Consider the following 20,478-nt stretch of genomic DNA (forward strand, 5'->3'; position numbering starts at 1 on the left):
CCCACTCTCTTGCTCATTCTCCGAGACCATCCCAATGTAAATAGCAGCCCAAGGCCAACTCCTTGAGCAGAAACTCTGGGAGGTACTACTTACTACCAGTACTAATGCTATTACTACCACCACCACCACCGTCATAGTTACTACTACCACCAAGATTAATAACAACAGTTCACATCAATTTAATGCTAACTATACTCCAAAGACCATGCCAAGCACTTTACATACATCATTTGCTTCATACAGTAATCTTATGACGGAATACTATTATTCCCATTTTACGGATGAGATAAGTGAGGCAGGGAGAAATTAAGCAACTCATCCAATGCCATCCTATTAATGGTAAAGTCAGGTGCAGCCGGCAAATTGACTAGAATTTCTTGCTCCTCACCTTAGCCAGAGTATGCTGAACTGTGTGTTATCACAGAGATGCAGAGGGCAAGAGGGAGGAAAGTAGTCATTGAAACAGGCCCTTGAAACAGGGCCCCCAAAGGGTGCACAGACTTCTTATAGCAGAAGAGAATAAAGACAGGACCATAGCAAGTTGAGTTCAGAAACCCTGCTTGGACCCTGGGCTTGAGATGATGAAAGTGGAAAGAAATAGAGAAAATATGCCAGCAATATTCTTTATCTGATGACCTGTGGGTTGATTTGACCTCATTAACAGCAACCTTATGATAAGTTACCTAATGTAAGCTGCCCAACACTTGTAAAACTACCAGATGAGGAAATAGCATAAGAATTTTTGTTTTTAAGGATTTTGAAGAAATAATAAGTGTGCAGAGATAAACATGCAAAGATGAATACCATGGTGTTTTCTTTAGGAGCAAATGTGGTGAATGCTATCAATGGTGGTAGCTGGCATTTAGAGTGTTTACTGTGTACCGGGCACCAGCTAAGCACTTTATGCTCTTTAACGTATTTACATCCATTAGGTCATTTAATTTCACACCAACCTGATGAAGTAGGTGCCATTATTACCCTCATTTGAAAAATTTAAAACTGAGGCTTAGAATGTCTGTTCAAAGTACAAAGACTTGACTGACTAGAACCCACATCTCTCTGACCCAGAAGCTGAGCCTTTAGTCACTGTATTGTGATATACAAATGTACAGCTCTTCAGTTTTGGCTAAATTGTTTATAAAATACATGGACGTTGGACTATATTACGCAGGCATTAAATGAAGTTGGGTTCATTACTTGCTGATAAGGAAATTCGTGATACATTGTTAGGTGAGACTATAAGCTAGGGCAGAATATGTATGATATAAATATAAGCATATGTATTTATTCAACATAGGTACATATCAATATTTGAAATATATGTTAAAAATAGGTAAGACTGGGCTTCCCTGGTGGCGCAGCGGTTGAGCGCTGGGTTGCCAAGCTGCCCGCAGCCTCTGCAGCGCCGTTTCCCACCCCCCCCCCACTGCTCCCCGGCCACCGCAGGAGGGTCCCACATGGCGCGCAGACCTCTCCTGTCGCCTGCTGCTCCCCTCAGCAGTGTACTTCGGTCCTTCTGCCTGCTCTGCTCCCCGCTCTGGCTCTGGTGAATTCTCTCACCCTCCCGCGCTTCTGACTATACCCAGTGCTTGTATAAATAAATAACAAACAAACAAATAAATAAATAAATCTTTTTTTAAAAAAAGGTAAGATATATGAAATATGTATTGCATATAGAAAAATCTGGAAGCATATATAACAAAATAATAAAGATAATTATATCAGTATTAGAAATTTGACAGTACAACAAAATATTAATAATTATTTCTTAGTACTAGAGATTTTGGATTTCTAACACATAAATAATATACATATATACATATATGAGAGACATAATGTTTTCCTTTATTTTCTAGTTTTTTTGCACTCAACATGGATTATTTGTATAATTTTCAAGTGTTCCTGTTGTATTATGTGGGTGTTTGTTAAGTTGCTGTAGCCAGGAGACTGCAAAATGCCATAACTCACCTATCAACACATCGCCTCCAAAGTTGCCTCCAGCATCACTGTTTCCCAGACAACGAGAGAGAAAAAGAGGGATCCAGGACAAGTGGCTCCTCTGTCAGGATATGACTGGGAGTTACACAATTATTTGCTTTCACTTGTACCGCATTAGCCTAATACGTACGAGCATGACTGGGAAATGTAGTTTCTAGGTGATCACAAACCCAGTTGAAAGGTTCCTGTTACCAAGAAAGGACTAATGAGCACAAGGGATGTTTGTTTACCGTTGGCCTCTAAGGGAGCATGACTTTCAGGAATTCCAAAATCGAATTCTGTCTTGTCCCCTCCTCTAAATCTACACTCTCTAAATGGTGCGGGAAGCTTCCTCCCCACAGCCTTTTCCAGAACTGCTGATGGAGTTGCCCTGCAGGAGCAGAGGGGACATCAGCTCCCACACATGAGGTGAAAGGCATCCCATATCTGACCTGAAGTGGCATCCTGCTCTCCTTAACAAATGCCCCAGCTTTCTGGGGTATCTTCATCAGTTTACGGAGGTCAGGAAGGAGTTGTTGCTACCAAAAATTAAGATACTTAATATCCATACACACTATTGAATCCCTTTATTTTATTATTATTTTTTAAGATTTTTTTATTTATCCATACAATAAGATTTATTTATTTATTTATTTATTTATCTGGCTGGGGTGTAGGCCAGAGGTGCGGGGGTGGGGTGGTATGCGGATTCACAAGAGACAGAGTGGGTAAGAGAACAGGCAGATCCTGAAATACACTGCTGAGGGGAGCAGCAGGTGAGACAGGAGAGGTCTGCTGAGCCATGTGGTTTAGATCCCTGGCCGGGGATCGAACTCTCAGTGCTGCAGTGGCTGGGGATAGATTGATAGTGCTGAGACTTTAACCCCTGTGCCACCAGGGAGGCCCCTTATTAGGTCTTTTTAACTTGATGTCATGAGATGAAGTTGTGTCATGATACCAAGATAATGATATCTGATTAGCTTCTCTAGCAATAAAATTTTTGAAGTAGAATGTTATTTAGAACTCAACAATTCAAAATATATTTCTAATGCAATGTTTAAATAATAATGCTTGTGTAGAGCAGGAAAAAAATCTAAGCAGGTCAAGGGGATGTCATATTTTCCTGACTTCTTTCCCTGGCTTCATGGTTTTCCCCCCATTAGGTAAACACTTGTTTCTTGTGTATATCCTTCTAGAGAACAAAGAAATTATTGTAGTTGGCTGCACATTCCCCTGCCATTGTGCCACAGTTGGGGGAGGGGTGCTCATGAATCAGAATCCTCTCAGGACTTGAACAAAGGTGCTTTCTAAACTCACACTCTGCTCTTGCTCCTGTTGGGTTGTTCTTTCGCTTTCTCCACAGCTCTGAGTTCCTTCCTGAATATCCAGGTCAAAGGTGCCCAGCTCTGTGCAAGTCTCCCTTCCCACTTGTCCTGCCTGCTGCTCTCAAGCCTCATGATGAACCCATCATTCCCCTTTGAGCATTCCCCAAACATTGCATGCATACCATTAGCCTAACAGTGATAATTGTTAGAATGTTTGCCTTCCCCTGTAAGTTCCTGGAGAGCAGAAACACCTCATGACAAATCTGTGTGACTTAACATGGAAGAGTGCTTATCACATAGTAGGGACTCAGTAAATTTTTGATAAATCAAAAAAGACACAGGTAAGATCTTCCCACTGGTGAGTAGAATCTAACTGGGACGTGACTGAATCCCAGGAGCAAACCCTGGCTAGGCTCCTTCTCAAGAAACTATTTTTTTTCACTGCAGTTCTCCAGAGGCCTGCTTATCAGGGCTCAGTGTGTGGTCTAGAATCATGTGCACTGACATATTGCAACGCGGTATTTTAATGATGCCTTAGGTAGGAGGCAGCACTGTCACATATGAAATGGCTAGAGAAAGAGACGGCTCTTCCTCTACCCGTTCTGAGAGTTATCAGATATTTTGGAGGAAGATGCAAATATCAGATCCCTTCCAGACACACAGACATGGGCAGAGACACATACGCACACGGAAATGCTGTGTCTTTGCTAAATATAACCCTTTGTAGCGACAGTATCTCAATAATTTTCAAGTGAAAAGATAAGGAGGGGAGCCAAGTCTTTCATAATGAATGCAAGCCTATAGCTTTTACGCAGGGCTAACATATGGGCCACTGATGTGAATGTGAATGCAAATTAGATATTTTTGATTGCTTGAAATAAAGTCAGCAGAATCAAAGCCTCACACAGCAAATGGTGCAGCTTTAACTACATCAGTGCCAGGCTGGAACAAGAACTCGTAGCACATCATCAGGAGAAGGGCTTCCAGTCTGGCATTTTGGGTGGAGGCCTTTCTAGGTAAGACAAAGCTGGGAATTGTCCTTTCCTTATTGTCACTCTGATTCTTCTGTTACAGGAGAGACTTTCATTTGTATTGAACAGAAGTAGATTAAAGATCTACTCTGACCTCTGATCTTTGCAAATCATTATAAGTTGTCAAAAATCTTGAGCTAATAGGGAGACTTCAGCAGTGACCTACAGGCAGATAAAGTCCCACTCACCATGTAGACACTGTCCTAGGTGAGGGGGGTTCGTTAGGGACAAAAGGTCACTTTACTCAAGGAGATTATTGGTTCGGGTAACAGGAAACCAAAATCTTACTCTGGTGCCGGCTGATGCCTGCTGTGGTGCAGTGAGCCTGAGGTGCTTTAGAAGCACAGGTATGGGCTTTCCCAGAGAAAGATTGATTCAGGGACACTTCCTGGAGGAGTGACCCATGACCCATGACCTCAGTCTCTAAGGGTAAAGGATAGAAAGCCAATCAGAGGACAAGGGACTAGCCTACTCAGGCACTGAGGTGAGGGAGAGGTACAGCCTTTCTCATGAGGGAGGTCACGAGAGGGTATCGGGCAGGCAGACTGCAAAATGAGGCCGTTCTGCTCTATTCAGCTGCTTAATGTGGCTCTCAAGGGCTGTAGGTACAGGGACATGGTTATATAATTTGAGGCTTTTTTCCCTCTTCAACAGAATGAAGTGTCAACTAGGCTGGATAGGCAGAAGGCTTGTGCTCAGGCAGGAAAACATGAGAATCAGGGCCGGTCAGGCAGCCCCTGGCCCTGTGTCCTTTATTCCCAGCCTTGAATCACAGCCTCCACAGCTTACCATTTGCAGGGAATCCTACATCAAATCAGTCGACACTTAGGTTGCCTTCTAGTAAATACAGGATTCTCCCCACCACTTCCCTACCCTCTGGCTTAGTGTTTCTCATTCTCACCACTATTGACATTCTGGGATGGATAGTTCTTTGTTGTAGGGGATGTTCACTACTTTGCAGGATGCTTATGAGTAAACTTGGCCTTGGCACACCAGATGTCAGGAACACCCCACAGCCCACCCATGCCAGTTGTAACCATCAAAAATGTCTGCAGACAAGGCCAAATGACCTCGTGGGTAGTGGTGCAAAATCTTGCTCTAACTCAAACCCACAAATACACTTCTAGTAATGTTCATTTCCTGCACCAGCTCACTAACCATGTCTGATTCCTTTGATCCAAAATGTCCAAAGTAGCAAGTCAGCATCAGATGGTTAGGAGAGGAGGGGAGCCTGCCCATGATTCTAGAAACAAGTTCCCACAATAGTTGTGTTGCATTTCCTAAAGTAGCCCACAAAGAATTCAGTTACACAGCTGTTTAAAACTCCTGGCCAAGTTATTCTCAACTCCCCCCGCCCTCAGACCCACCCCCTACAAACCTCTAACCAGATCCTGCTTACTATACAGGGAACATAGAGCACCAGATCTGAAGCTGTGTTTTGTGCTTTAAGGGGACCTGGGATTTGTTTGAATCAAGTACATTAAACATACCTCCTCATAAATTATCGTCACGAAGCTTAGAAGTTTTAGTTCCCTGTGAACAGGGTACAGTTCGCCGTGTAGGGGCACATAGAGAAGCACTGGGGTCAGACAGGAGACAGCAGGGGCAGCAAGTGGTGGGGAAATGTGGGCAAGAGATTTTATTGTGGTTTCCGTGGGAAGGAAGAGGCAAGGCGGGGTAAGCAAACTTAGGTCTGACTACTTTGAATACATACAACAGGTTCTGGGGCTTGGGGGTTGCTCTTAGCGTTAAAGGAACAGCTGGGTGTGTCTGGGTCTTGAGCCCTGGGGCTCTCAGGGCAGCCCCACCAGGCTCCCTGAGCCTCACCCATCCTCTGCCTCTGGGACTTTGAGCCTCAGAGCAGTAACCCTGCCCGTTGGCCCAGGCTCCCAGGCTCCCCCACACCCCATTCCCTCTGGGACACAGGGCAACATCACCGTGGGCCAAAGTCGGCCCTGGTGGGGAGGGCACTGTTAAGAGGGAGCTGAATAGAGCAGCCTTGAGAGTATAAAAGCCGCGCTCTCTCTCTCCTTGGTAGATGGTAACACGCGTGCTGTGGTCCCTAGCCTCTAGTTCCTAGTCTCCAGCTCTATTCCTGCGAGCTTGTCCTCCCATTCCTGTGCTCCCATTCCTGTGCGGGCTGCCTGGACTCATCCCTACTGCATGCTACCCTGATGCAACTCCAGCTCCAGGTTTACTGTCAGGTCCCAGCAGCAGGCCGAGGGTACCAGCTGCCAGTGTTTGCCCTCAGGCCTCAGCTGGGCAGCCCTCCCTGTGGAGGCTAGCCTCTTCCGCCATGTCTCTCCTCGGCAGGCCAGGAGCCATCTTCTCTACATGCAGCTGGGTGCTGCCTGCCCTCCAGGCCTCTGCTCGGTGGACAGCCACCATCTTCCTTGTGTGGTTTTGGCTGGGACTCTGCAACGTGGACACTTTCTGGGGTAAGGCAGTCTGTGTTCAGCCACAAGTCGACCTGTAAACTTTCTGTCTCTCTCTCAGGTCTCTCTTGTCTCACTTCCAGTAAATAAATTCTGTCGCTTTTTCCTCCCCTGCATTTGACTCATGTCCTACAGTTGTAAGCACTTGGGTGAGGACCCCCAAAGCAGGTTACCCACTTTGCCCGGGTTTGCTTGGTTTCACTAGTTGTCTGGTACCCGGTTCTGGAGTGTTCAGGCTAAGGGGATAACAGCCTATCATGTGAAAATCTAATAAAGAATTGGGGGTGTTTGTTGGTTTGCAGTTGAAAGGCACGCTGGCTGAGTGGTCTCTCATCTCTAGGAGCTGCCCGACCTGGGTGGGGCTGTCCATCCAGGATCAGCAAGGCCCAGGTGCCAAGCATCAGAGTACAGAAAGTGAAAAGATGCCATTGATACAGATTGTCATTGGGACGAAAACAAGGCATTGTTGTTTCTCAGACTTCTTTGTTCGTTTTATGCTACAGAATCTTATGATGGACAATCTACAATGTAAAGTAGTAAATGGAGAACTCTTCGAGAAGAAACAAGCCCCTTTGACCCAGAGTCTTAGAAACACTGACTTTTTGCCCTTTTCTTGGGTAGTTCTTGAGGGCATCCTAGACACTGGATGACAGCCCAGAAGCAGGGCACCGGAGACCTCTCTACTGCTAGTTGTTCCTGCCACAGTGTGAGACTCACTTTCTAGTCCTCTGTGCAAATACTGCTGTGGTCTGTTGGAGGCTCACCAGCATTTCAGGACTCCAATTCCAGGTCTGTGTAGTCAGAACACCACCTCCCATTATACCATCTACACTGAGAACAAGGCCAGGAAAAGGGGCACCATGATGCAAGCTGGTATGGGCTGTTATATAGTATAAGGATCTGTTTGCAACTGAAATCACACTGTACATCTCAGGGAAAATAGACTGGACCATGCAGGAGACCTGGCTTAGAATAGAGCTTTGAGCAACTTCCTTTGCTGCCTTCCTTTTAAGTCTCTGAATCTCAAGTGCTCTGCCAATTCCTAGCCCTAGATTGCTAGGAAAGTTATCTGAAAAATGTGTCAGACAGCCACGGAGGAATAAGAACAAGAATTTGTGTCAATATCAAGGCCAGAATAATCATGACAACTTGCTCCCTTTCTCAACACTCTCCCAGTTCACTAACTGCAAGTAAGTGAAACAAAGAATCAAGTAAATCACTACTTCACTGTCATCATCACTATCACCATCATCAATATTGTTGATTTTATTGTGCTTCTCAGCTTCTTTATAGTATCCTTTCTTTGCTTCAAAGCAATTATTAATGTAAGCTTATTGTGCTTCTTTATCCTGAGATGGTGGAAAGAGGCTGCAGCTCTCTGTTCTGCTTAACCTCATTCTAAATTCAAGTTCTCATAACTGACTGTGACAATGAGGTGACAATGCTGTTGTTACTTCTCCGTGGATTTATTGTCTCACATATTTGTAGGCAAGCTGAAACCTGGACTTACTAGTCAGTTTCCCCTCTGTGGGGTCACTCCGTGACCTCTGGTGGACCGCACTCACCCTGGTCCTTGCGTTCATAAAGGCCCATTTATTGTCCCTGGTTGTAGCTCTGTGCCTCATTCCTCCCCATCCTCTTTTCTTGTGGGAAAAGTATTCCCTGGGAAAGAAAAGCAGCTTCCTCTTTGGGATCTGAGTTAGAAAACTATCCCTCTTGCACGATGAAACTTTTGATGCAACATCTTAGAAACAGTGGTGCCTGACGACCCACTTAATCATTTATTGCTCAGTATCAAACAATAGGAATTTTTGTTTATTTCTTCTTGATTTTGAGCTCAAGCTTGTGTTCTAGAAAGGAGAAAGAACTTGTCAAAAGCCTGGTCTCTGAAAAGCAGAAGATTATCCTACTTTTCCGTAAGGCTACTCTTTGAATTTTAGAACATCCTGGGCTTGTAAGAAAGTGTTTAACTTGAGGACTAAGTATATGCTAAGTGGAATTGGTATCATATCAGCCTCAGAAGAACCTTGTTATGGGAGATCCAGAGTGACTTATTAGAAAGGGAACTCAACTAAGACTTAGAAGTAGACTTTTGGAATACAGGTATTGTCTCCTGCATGGTCCAGTCTAATTTTCCTGAGGAGTGCATTGTGATTTCAGTTGCAAACAAATCCTTATTCTATTTATAGGTTGTAGAATTTCAAACTCCTCTTTTTTCTTCTCATCATATTAATGTGAAAGCCGAATGTGCAAATGAGATTATTTATGTCAAATTTTGAAATTTATAGAGTATTATCCATATAGAGGTTATTACTGTGTGTAGTAATCTGTAATGAAAGCAGCACACATGCAGTTCTGAACTTACTTTCTTGGCTTTCAAAATAATACAGAAAATGAGAAGTTAACTGTAATTCGCATGGACAGGTAGGTGAAGTAGAAAACAAGCTCATGTGGGGATGGGAAGGAACCATCCCCGAGTCGATGAATAATGATAGAGGGAAGCAGTTGGCGGAGGGTTGTGTCAAGTTCCCAGGTCTTACTGATTCTGGCACAGTCACCTTGCACCTTTCCAAAAGTTTAGGGACAAACATTGAAATATATAACAACAACAACAAAAAAAAGCAAAGACATTTGAGGAACATGATAGTATGACTTTAAGGTTAATACCCAAATGTTTAAAATAAATTATGGGGTCTATTCACTTATGATTAGCACACTGAGATTTTGAAATACCCTAAATATCTAAAACTCATTAATGCAGAAATCAGCTGAGAAATTGTCTAGGAAGGTGAAGAGGAGATTCTGAGATAGTCTATAATTCTGGTTTTTCTTTCATATTTAATAACTAAGAGGTAGAATATATGTGACATAAGAGATAATCTCGTTCCATCATCTCATGATCCATAAGGTAAATCTGATTTTCAAGATGGTAACTGCCTTCTCCAAGGTCATGTTTGAAATCTAGCCTCACATGGCTATTGAGCACTTGCAATGAGACCAGATCCCTGACAGGCAGCTGTTCTTGTGCTCCTGTAGTAGCCTACATGCAGCTTATCGGAGCCTAGCTGCGCAAAAATGATGCTGTTCTTCAAATGTCAGGGGCTTGCGCTGTAATCCTTGATGGCTGTTTCTGATCACAGAGGTAAAAGCAAAGAGTTAGGCAGCTTTTATTGGTACAACAACACTCCTCTCCCCACTGTTGTGAATGCCACCCCCTGGCTGATGTGACTTTCAGGGGATTTTAAAAGCTGGTACCCTTGCCTACTCCCCTTCAATTTCTCTTTTCCCCTCTTGGGAGACAGACAGCAAGACAAGGACATTCAAAGTCAATGCATATATGGAAAATTAGAAAAGGACCACACGTGTTGTTCAGGGAATATTCAGGTTCACAAAAAAAAAAAAAAAACCCTTAAGTTTATACCTAAGGCTGATTGTTGGTACAGAGAAGCTACATGGCCATCACTGACAAAGGAAACATCACAGGATCAGTGTATGGTGGGAGGGTTGTAAGTTTGATTTCAGAAGCACACAAGGTTAAACCCAAAGTGCCTCTGAGATATTGAAAATGATCTATAGTAAGTACATGCATTTGGAGGAATCAAATCAAAGGAAGTGTCTGGTCTGGTCCAGAGGTGTGAATTGAAAAGTCATCTAGGTGTGATTGAAGTCAGTCATGGGAGCAACCCACATGGCAGAGTGTATTTCAGTAGATCCACCTGTTCTGCTCCCACTCTGTCTCTGGTGAATCTTCTCACCCCCTCTCCCCTGCACCTCTGGCTTACACTCCAGATTTCTTATATGCATAAATAAATAAATCTTTTTAAAAAATGGAAGAGAGGAGGGCAGTGGCCCTTCCTTAAAGAATGGATAGACCTGCTTATGTGTCTGAGAGAGAAGCAGGCAAGTGGGAGGAAAACCTGCCCTGTGTGGAGCACAGATACCAAGGGAAGAGATCATTTTAAAGAAGAGGAAATGGTCAGTGGTGCCAAAAACTACCAGCAAGTACAATGAGATGAGGACAGAAAGTAACCAGTAGATGAAGTGACACGAGGCCCATCAGTATCCTTACAAGAGCAGTTCAGGGCAGAGAAGCCAGACTTGGGTAGATCAGGGAGTTGGTGGGATAATGAGAGTGAAAATACATTCTCTTGCTGTCACTCTTTCTTTCTTTCATTCAAAGACACAAATTATCAAGCCATGTGATTCTCCATTCTGCTCACTCACTTTGCGGAGAAAGTGTGAGTTGCATTGGAGGGATTGAGGGTGAGGACAAAGGCAGGCCACAAATGTAACTTCCATTCATAGTCTGGGCTTCATTCCTCCTTTTGAGAAGATAAAGATGTTTTCTATTTATTACCTTACAGAGGAAGACCAACATTGTGTCTGAGATGGAACTAGTCTATTGCTCTTGGGGGGCCCTGTGCCAGGTGAGTTAGTGTCCTCTTGATGACTACAGTTACCACTTGCACAAAGGATCTCAGATTTACACTGAAGACCATGGCTCTGACTGAGGCAACACACACAGTCACAGATACACTCATAGAATTGGTAAGAAGACATCAGAAAACTGTAAATCTCTATTACTCCCTTTCACCTCTGGCAAGCTACTGAACAGTCCTAAGCCTGTTTCTTTATCTTTGAAATACTGTAAATGGAATCTTCCTGATGAGTTTGTTGGAAAATTAGATGATAAGATATGAAAGATGCTTGGAATGGTATCTAGCATAAGCATTTAATAAATGTAGACTATTATTTTTATTACTAGCAGTTGCTTGTGAGCAGCATGACTAAATTCTACTGCATTTCTGGTATGAAACATTAATTTGTTAAATGTAATTTTTTTTTTTTTTTCTGGTGGGACCCTTGCCGGCGGTCAGGGAATGAACCGGCGCTACAGAGGCTGTGGGTAGCCTTTCAGCCCAGGGCTCAACTGCTGTGCCACCAGGGGAGGCCCTAAATGTAAATTTTTTAAAATAGCATCATTTTAGGGCCTCCCCTGGTGGCACAGTGGTTGAGCCCTGGGCTGAGAAACTGCTTGCAGCTGCTGCAGCACCGGTTCGATTCCCGGCTGCCGGCGAGGGTCCCACATGGCGCACAGACCTCTCCTGCAGCGCCCGCTGCTCCCCTCAGCAGTGTATTTCGTCAGTCTGTCTGTTCTGTCCCCCACTCTGGCTCTGGTGAATTCTCTCACTCTCCTGCGCTTCTGACTGTACCCAGTGCTTGTGTAAATAAATAAATAAATAAACAAACAAACAAACAAACAAATAAATAAATAAATCTTAAAATAAATAAATAAAATAAAATAAAATAGCATCATTTTTGTAACACCTTTGACATTTCCCTTTTTGATATACTGAAGACTTAAGGCAATCTAAGTATTTTAACTTCTGAGTGGACTTGACAGTAAAGAGGAACTGCATTTGGAAATTGAATGTGGGAGAAAATGATGGTCTGTGCCTTCCTAATTATAAGAGATCTCTTGAATACACAGCTTTTATTGTTTCAGAGTTACTTAATATAGTGACTGAATGTTGCTGCTGTGTCCAAGGTCACTGTTACTCAAATGACAGTTCTTAGGTGGAAAACTCTCAGGACACTTGGCCATACAGGCAAGGTCAGCTCTTAGTTTGTCTGTAGGCAAAGGAACTGCTGAATTGTGAATTGTTACATGAAAAACTAACTTCTGGAACTGTAGCTCAGAAATGGTATTCAAATTTCAGGTACTTCTTAATTAGATTTAGAGCTTTCTAAGGGTGGAGCTGTGACTAAAAAGGAAGAAAAGTAAGATTATCTAGTTTAAAGATCAGCAGAAAATTCTCACTTTTTATAGAGAAAATAAATTGCTAAAGAAAAGATTAATTATTGGGCACGGTTATTCAATCCAGATGAACTAATATTTGTAATTCAGAGTTCACAGAAAGTGTATTTCAAGAGCAGCAACAGCTTTGTGACTTCTTAATATTGTCAGGTTTAAAAAAAGTTCGAGTTACTGATGGTATTTCTGATACCAATTAATTTCTTCTAGAAGGCACGTAAATATCCAAAAGATGTGATTGTCTTGGACAAATCACCCTGGACCAAAAAAAAGGGAACAAAGACAGAACTTAACCAAGTTACAGCCTCAGATTTCAAGGGGAAGGGATAATTCACAGTGATCTTCAGAACCGCAGGTAGAAGTGGGGCTTAGAGTGCAGACTCTGGGCTAGAGAGTTTCAGGTTGACAGAGTCGTCCTTTTAGGGATAATCGTAACTGCGATGGTTGACAGAGTCGTCCTTTTAGGGATAATCGTAACTGCGATGGTAGCAGAGACACTGGGAAGGAAGCAAAATAGCACCTCTCTTCTCAGTGCTAGGTCTCTAGCACTCACTTGATCCAAGTTTTACCCACCAAAAGGCTTGGTATTATATTCACTTTTGACAACTGAGAAAACTCATGCCCGCAGAGTGGATGAGCCTTGTCCCAGATCACGTAGCTGACAATTTGTCAGCAGTGGGTAGAAGCTGGGAAGAACTCCCAAATCATTTCTCATCATGCCTGATCTTTTCTGTTCCAAGCTGCCCCGATCATGTGTTTGAGTCCCCCGGCTTTGATAGCTCATTCTAAAGAACTTGGAGGTGTTTTTAAGGCAGCAATTTACATAGATGACATACCAGTGGTTGAATCTGCATCCTGAGATAAGAACTTACTCTTCAATTAACCCAAGTATGATCATTATATTTCTGATCATGCCTGTCTCTTTGCAATCAGTTAGTTAATTGACTGATATCTATCTTGGCTATGAAAGGGGATGAACATCTTAACAAGTTAAAAATATTACAGCAGGAAGCAGAGAGAGAAAGTAAGAAATGAGAAAAAGTTAAAGAAAGAACAATAGCTCTCACTGGTACTTGGTTGCCTTAGAACGTGACTTTGCTCTGATCACCGTGGCCTCTTCTTTCATTTCCTGAATCCCTCTAACCCTCCTGCCTGTCCCTATCCTTATCATCTCCTGGCAGCCAGTAAAGGGATATTGTCCTGCATCCTTAAATTGGAGACTTATTACCAGTAAGCAATAACAGCCAGTCTCAGCTGATAAAATAGATCAAAGTTCAAAATTTCCCACATAATGTTCAACTATTGGCTTATTTTTTTTAAATATCTCTTCCATGTAAATATATTGCACCATTAAAATTATACCAAGCACATGATTTTATATTTTGTTTTCTTTTCACTCAACATTGTGTTTTTACAGCATGCAAAATTCCTTGAAAACAACTTGGAAAACAAAATTAATTAGTTTTTTTCCTTTAATTGTGAAAGGTATATTCATATGGCAGATAACACAGGTGTACACAAGAATATGGTCTCTTCACACCCACAGCCAGCCCTATGTTATCCCCAGCTCACTGGGCTAGGATGCCTGGCAGGCCTGGGAGCACCTCCTCTGTTAGGGTAACTCTGGCTCTCTAAGGCTGGCCCTGTTGCTGTTGTAGTGTACCTGAGTTGCAGGGGTGGAGTGGGTGTGTTTGCACCTTGCTTCTCTCTAACCCTAGTGAGGAACATTTCTTTGCTAGTTTTTGCCTAATGCTTCCTCCCTCCCCTCCCACTCTGGCTGCCTCAGGTCAGTCCTGCTGCTTGGCTGTTTCACAGTGGCAGTGATATTTTGCTACTGGAAGACCTGGCTGTATCTGCCAGTCGTTCTGCTCTTGCACCTTGAGTAAGGGGGCTTGTGAGTTTGTGCCTATGAGGCAGGGGTGCAGGGGGAGGGCAGCATGTGAGCCAGCCTGGCAGCACACCATATAAGTTGATAAAAGCAAACTCTAAGCAATGGCAAGACACAATGTCCTGTACCTAGACACTCTGACATGTGGCATTTGCTCCTGGACTCCTGTGTTCGGGCTCTGGACTCTGTATCCAACTTCGATGACTGTCTTTGGTATCCTTTGGCAACTATCTGCCTCATTGTAGTTTTTGTTCTTTGAATGCATCATACCTATGCCTTCCATCATTCTCTAGTACCCAGTGGGAGTTCTCATCCTAACCTCAGAATCATATGGAATTTCAACTCTGGCTGTTGTGAGCCTAGTCTCCATTTTCTCCTGTTGGGAGGAAGCGATAAAAGTAAAAAAAAAAAAAAAAAAAAAAACTATTAATAAACCCTTTGAACTGGACAATGTAGTTCTAGGAATTTCTACTTTAGGAAATTATTGGACAAGTGTATATAGGGTAACAGGGTAGCTGGAAGAGAGCTAATGGCAGAGCTGGTGCTTAAAGTCAGACATTTAGGGAGGAAATGGAGAGAGAGAGAGAGAGAGAGAGAGAGAGAGAGAGAGAGAGAGAGAGAGATTAATGCCCTGCAATATGGACTTTGTTAAATAAACCATGGTTCACCTATAACCAAAATGCTATGATACTATGAGACTTTTAAAAATGATTTAAATGTGGTTATTAGCTGTGGAAGATGTTCTTATTATATTGTTAAATTAGAAAAACCAGGTTACCAAACTGTATCCTTTTAAGGACATATGCTAAATGTTAATAGTGGTTATCTGTGGGTGGTGTGATTGCAGGTGACTTTTAAAAATTATTTTTGCTTATATGCTTTTTTTGAAATCATTGACTAAAGCATGCATTACCTCTGTAGTTAAAAATAACCACCAAAAATAATAATAATAATAAATAACCACCAAGGAGGAAAGTAGCTATTTGAATAACAATCCCCCATTCCGATCTTATTGCTGTGCGTGAGTTAAGCATATCATTCATGACCCAGACACATTCTGCTGTTTCTGAAACAGTGTCCTCTCCTCAAATCAGGATGAGCAGAGAAATCCAATGAGAATTTCACACTTGCCAGACATCATCTGGCCTTGGCAATCCTGAGCCCACAACAGGATTATGGGTGACCATCCCTGAAGAAGGAGTTTTCAGGAGCCCAGGAGTTTTCTGGGTCCACTTTTTTCAGTGAGACTCCTGCACAGCACCACGCAGAGGACAGTCAAGGAAATCCAATGCTTCCTTTACTCTCAGAACCATTGCTGATCTCAGCAAAAGAGGCTGCAATTGTCACTAAGATTTCATCAGTGCACTAAGGTTCCATCTGTATCTCTCCTGACTGAACCAACCCTTACAGAATCACCTGGGAATGTGTTAAAGGTGTACTTTCAGGGGTTCTGTCCCAAAGGAGGCCAGAATTGCTGTTGGTGGTGCCTAGGGATCTATATGTTTAATAATGGCTCTGTGCGCTAAAAGCTGGGAGGCAGCTTCATTATCTGCACCCCATCATCCTCTCTGTACCCTTGGAAACGCATGTCTGCTGAGCTAATTTCTTCTTTCTCACTGTAGCAAGATGTGGGGGTGCATGGGAATTCAGACAAGCTGAATCTCATTAACAACTTGATGAATTGAATTCCTCCCTCCGTTCACTGCTGGACACTGGCAGCAGATGAATAAGCCATGACCACGATTCTCCATGATGTTGCTAATAGAAGGTTTGCTGGCATGGGAACACATAGTTAGTGGAGAGGGGAATAAGAGAATGATCAGAGATCAGAGGTGCAGCAACACAGTGTGACAAGGTGCACGGCATTCTGAGCCGGTAAGAAAATCCTCAACAGCGGCGGCAGGGAAACAAAGGACTGCAAAGTCAGTGAGAGGAAGGTTGAGCCCATTTTACAGCTAAGCAAACGGAGAAATTTGGAGCTAAAATACTTTGTTGTAAAAAAAATAAAATAAAATACTTTGTTGTGGTAATATAGGGAGTTAGGATTAGCAATAACTCTTTTCTTCTTTTCCTGGGCAGAACATTGGCTGCAGTTCCTACTTCTCATCCAAATTGCGATGTTTGACCTGGTAGCACCAAGAGAAAAGAATATTTTACTGAATTAATTTCTTAGTTACTTTGATAATCTGATGGAAGATGCCCATGTATACACGCTTTGAACATATCGCAAGGGGTAGGTATTTGACTCCCCTAAAGCATTTCTATATTTCATAAGGTAACAACTCCTAAGTCCCAATAAAGGATAGAAAGGGGTGAGGAAGGGCAAGACTACGAGGCACTGAAAGTCAAGAAAAAGAATTTTGTCATTACTGGGGGAAAAAAAGCCTTGGTGAAAGGCAAAAGGAAAACAACGAGATGAGTAGGCTGTGGGATGTGCTGCCAGCAAAACATCCAAAGTGATGACAGCTGACATGCTAGCAGTATTTCAGGATCTCTCCACCACTCACACATTTGCTACTCAGATGCACTGACAAAGGCCCACATTGGAGATTATCCATTCTCTTTCCATTGAGGATTTTCTGTGGAGGCAAACAGTAAAATAATAAACAAGCCATGAGCCTGGAAAAAACATCCAGCTATGGATGGGAGAACCACTAGTCAACGTGAATTAGTGGCATCATTCAGTGCCTTTGCCCCAGGGTTCTAGAACATTCTCATGTGCCTCTTGGGGACACAGCTTCCTCCATAGCATCTCCCACCTAGATATCATCACATTATCTCAGACAGCAATTGTCATGGAGTAGGGGTAGGGGCTGAGTGAAATGGAAAAGGAGTTCAAAATGTGCAGAACTGCAGTTACAAAATGATTAAATTATGAAGAGGTAATGAACAACATGGTCACTATAGTTTATAATACTGTACCGGGGCCTCCCTGGTGGCGCAAAGGGCTAAGCACTGCACTATGAAGCAATCCGCATCCTCTGCAGCACGAGTTTGATTCCCGGCCGGCCATGGAACAACCCATATGGCTCAGCAGACCCTCTCCTGTCTTGCCCGCTGCTCCCCTTAGCAGTGTACTTAGGTCAATCTGCCTGTTCTGTTCCCCACTCTGTCTTTGGTGAATCCTCTCACACATACCCCTCCCCCCTCATCTCTGGCCTGTACCCCAGCTCTTGTATGCATAAATAAATAAATCTTTAAAAAAATAATACTGTACTGTATACTGAACATTGCAAAAAGACTAGATCTCAATTTCTTATCACAAGAAAAAAACCGTACAACTGTGTGAGGTGATGGTGTTAACTAGACGTATTGTTCCAATCATTTCACAATATATACAAATAGCCAATCATCATGTTGTACACTGAAACTAATATAATGTTATATGTCAATTATATCTCAATTAAAAATATGATAAACTCACTCACAGTAAGTTGGGTTATGATGGCTGTTAATAATGAAGTGAGTGGTCCAATTCGGATGACAACCAAATTGAAACTGCAGTTTCAATGCCTCAATTAGAAGAGAAGAGGAATGTAAGGAGATAAAAGATGACGGTATTTGACTTCATGGCCCTCAGATCATGTAGCTTATCTCTACAGTATCTGGTTTTGACATGAGTCTAGGTCAAGTTACATTGAACCTCAAGGAAATGTGGCCACTACCACCACGTAGAAGGAGTTGGGGGAATTGTGTGTGTGAAGCAAGTCAGAATGAGAAGGGCAAAGTTGGACATTTGCATAGTAGATAATTGAACAAGAAAAATACTTATAAAAATTAGTGGTACATTGGGCCTCCCTGGTGGCGCAAGGGGTTAAGCCTCAGCACTATGAGGCTATCCGCAGCCACTGCAGCGTGAGTTGGATTCCCCGGTCGCAGAGCTACCCACATGGCGCAGCAGACCTCTCCTGTCTCACCTGCTGCTCCCCTCAGCAGTGTATTTCAGTCAATCTGCCTGTTCTGCTCCCCACTCTGTCTCTGGTGAATCCTCTCACCTCCCCCCACCCCTGGCCTGTACCCCGGTTCTATGCATAAATAAACAAATTAAAAAAAAAAACAACTAGTGGTCATTAGTAAGTGAGGAAAGATTTTTGAGGCTAAGAGGGAGATGGGTGAGAAAACAAAACAAAAAACCGAAACACTGGTTTTCTGGTTGGATCGGTTTGGAATTGGTAATGTTGCTATACAATTAGCCTCAATGTAAAGCAAGATTTAATTTTTAAAAAGTGCTTACACCAAAACTAGGGGTTATTTGCTGAGTGGAACTTGTCCTGTCCATAATAGGAACTGAATGGATGAGTTCTTCCATCATGCGTTATAGGAACCTGTACTTGGAGCCCTAGAAAAGACCCACAGAAAACCTACTCATCTATTTCTGTTTCAAATCTTATGAGGTATAAGTTATTATTATTCCTGCTTAATAGAAGGATCATGGACTTGGCATCATGGAGTTCTGCATTCAGTGGATCTGAGCCTCAACAGCCTTATCAATTAAATGGGTAAAATCTATACTGTCCAGTATAAAATCTATACTGTCCTCCCCACTGGCGCAGCAGTTGAGCGCTGGGTTGCGAAGCTGCCCGTAGCCTCTGCAGTGCCTGTTCGATCCCAGGCTGCTCCCTGGCCACCGGAGGAGGGTCCCACATGGCACGCAGACCTCTCCTGCCGCCCACTGCTCCCCTCAACAGTGTACTTCAGTCCTTCTGCTGCTCTGCTCCTTGCTCTGGCTCTGGTGAATTCTCTCACCCTCCTGCCTTCTTACTGTACCCAGTGCTTGTATAAATAAAATAAAATAAAAACTTAAAAAAATTTAATAAAAAAAAATCTATACTGTCCAATGTTATTGTAGAAACTACTCAGATACATTTTTCTGAAAGATTTATGCATTCAAGAACTGGGGTACAGGCCAGAGATTTGGGGGGTGGTGAGAGGATTCACCAGAGACAGTGGGGAACAGAACAGGCAGATTGACTGAAATACACTGCTGAGGGGAGCAGCGGGCGAGACAGGAGAGGTCTGCTTTGCCATGTGGGTCTCTCCCTGGCCAGCCGGGGATCGAACTCGTGCTGCAGAGGCTGTGGATTGCTTCATAGTGCAGTGCTTAACCCCTTGTGCCACCATGGAGGCCCTACTCAGATACTTTCAAAGTGACCAATGAGAAGCCAGGTGGAGAATGGACGCTCAAAAAAATGCTTCCTCTCATAACTAACCAGCCCAAAGTTACTCTCTGGAAAGTGCCAGAGCCAGGTGTTCAAAGGGTAAGTCCAGAGATCATTTCCTACACCCCGCCTTGCCGGCGTCTTTTCACAACCATTGTGAAAGAGCTTCAGATTCCCATATGGAGACTTGGAGATTCACCTTTCATGACAAAGCTTCTCGCAGAATTAATTCACAGCATTGCTAAGGTGGGGTGGTGGTAGATGCGAGTGCTTTTTTTTTATAGTGTTACAATAATTTATCATCTTCTCTCCAGCAGCCGTACTCTGGCTGGCAGCTCTAAAAACCCTACAGTCCACGAGAGAGCAGTGAACAGAAATATTTTCAAGAGCAGATGGGACGTACCTTCAAAACGCAGGATTGTCCCACTGAAACTGGGACATCTGGCAACCCTAAAAAAGCCCAAACTAGATGAAATAAAAATTATGAGATGGAGAAGCAGAAAAATATGTCTTTGCATTGATTAGCAGGGAATGTAATTAATCTCCTTCAACTCCCTTTTCAGTCCTGTGGTGTAAAACAAGAAGAAATCGCAGTCTTACTGCATTCCCCTGTGAAAATTCTTACGTGATAATTTCAAAGTAGTATGAGTTTTAAAACTTCAGAGTAATGCCTTCCCTTCTATTGCTCACAACTGTTCTGGGAGTGATAAAATTCATGCCCAAACTTCCCTAATACAATGCTGTTCTTATTAGCCTGACCAGTGGGGGAGGGGGTTTCAACCAACTGAACTCAAGCCAACTTTTACAGTTTTATTAGGAAATTATAGAAACAAATCTTTCTTTACCTG

This window comes from Talpa europaea (assembly GCF_964194135.1).
Source record: "Talpa europaea genome assembly, chromosome: 3".
Taxonomy (NCBI): Eukaryota; Metazoa; Chordata; class Mammalia; order Eulipotyphla; family Talpidae; genus Talpa; species Talpa europaea.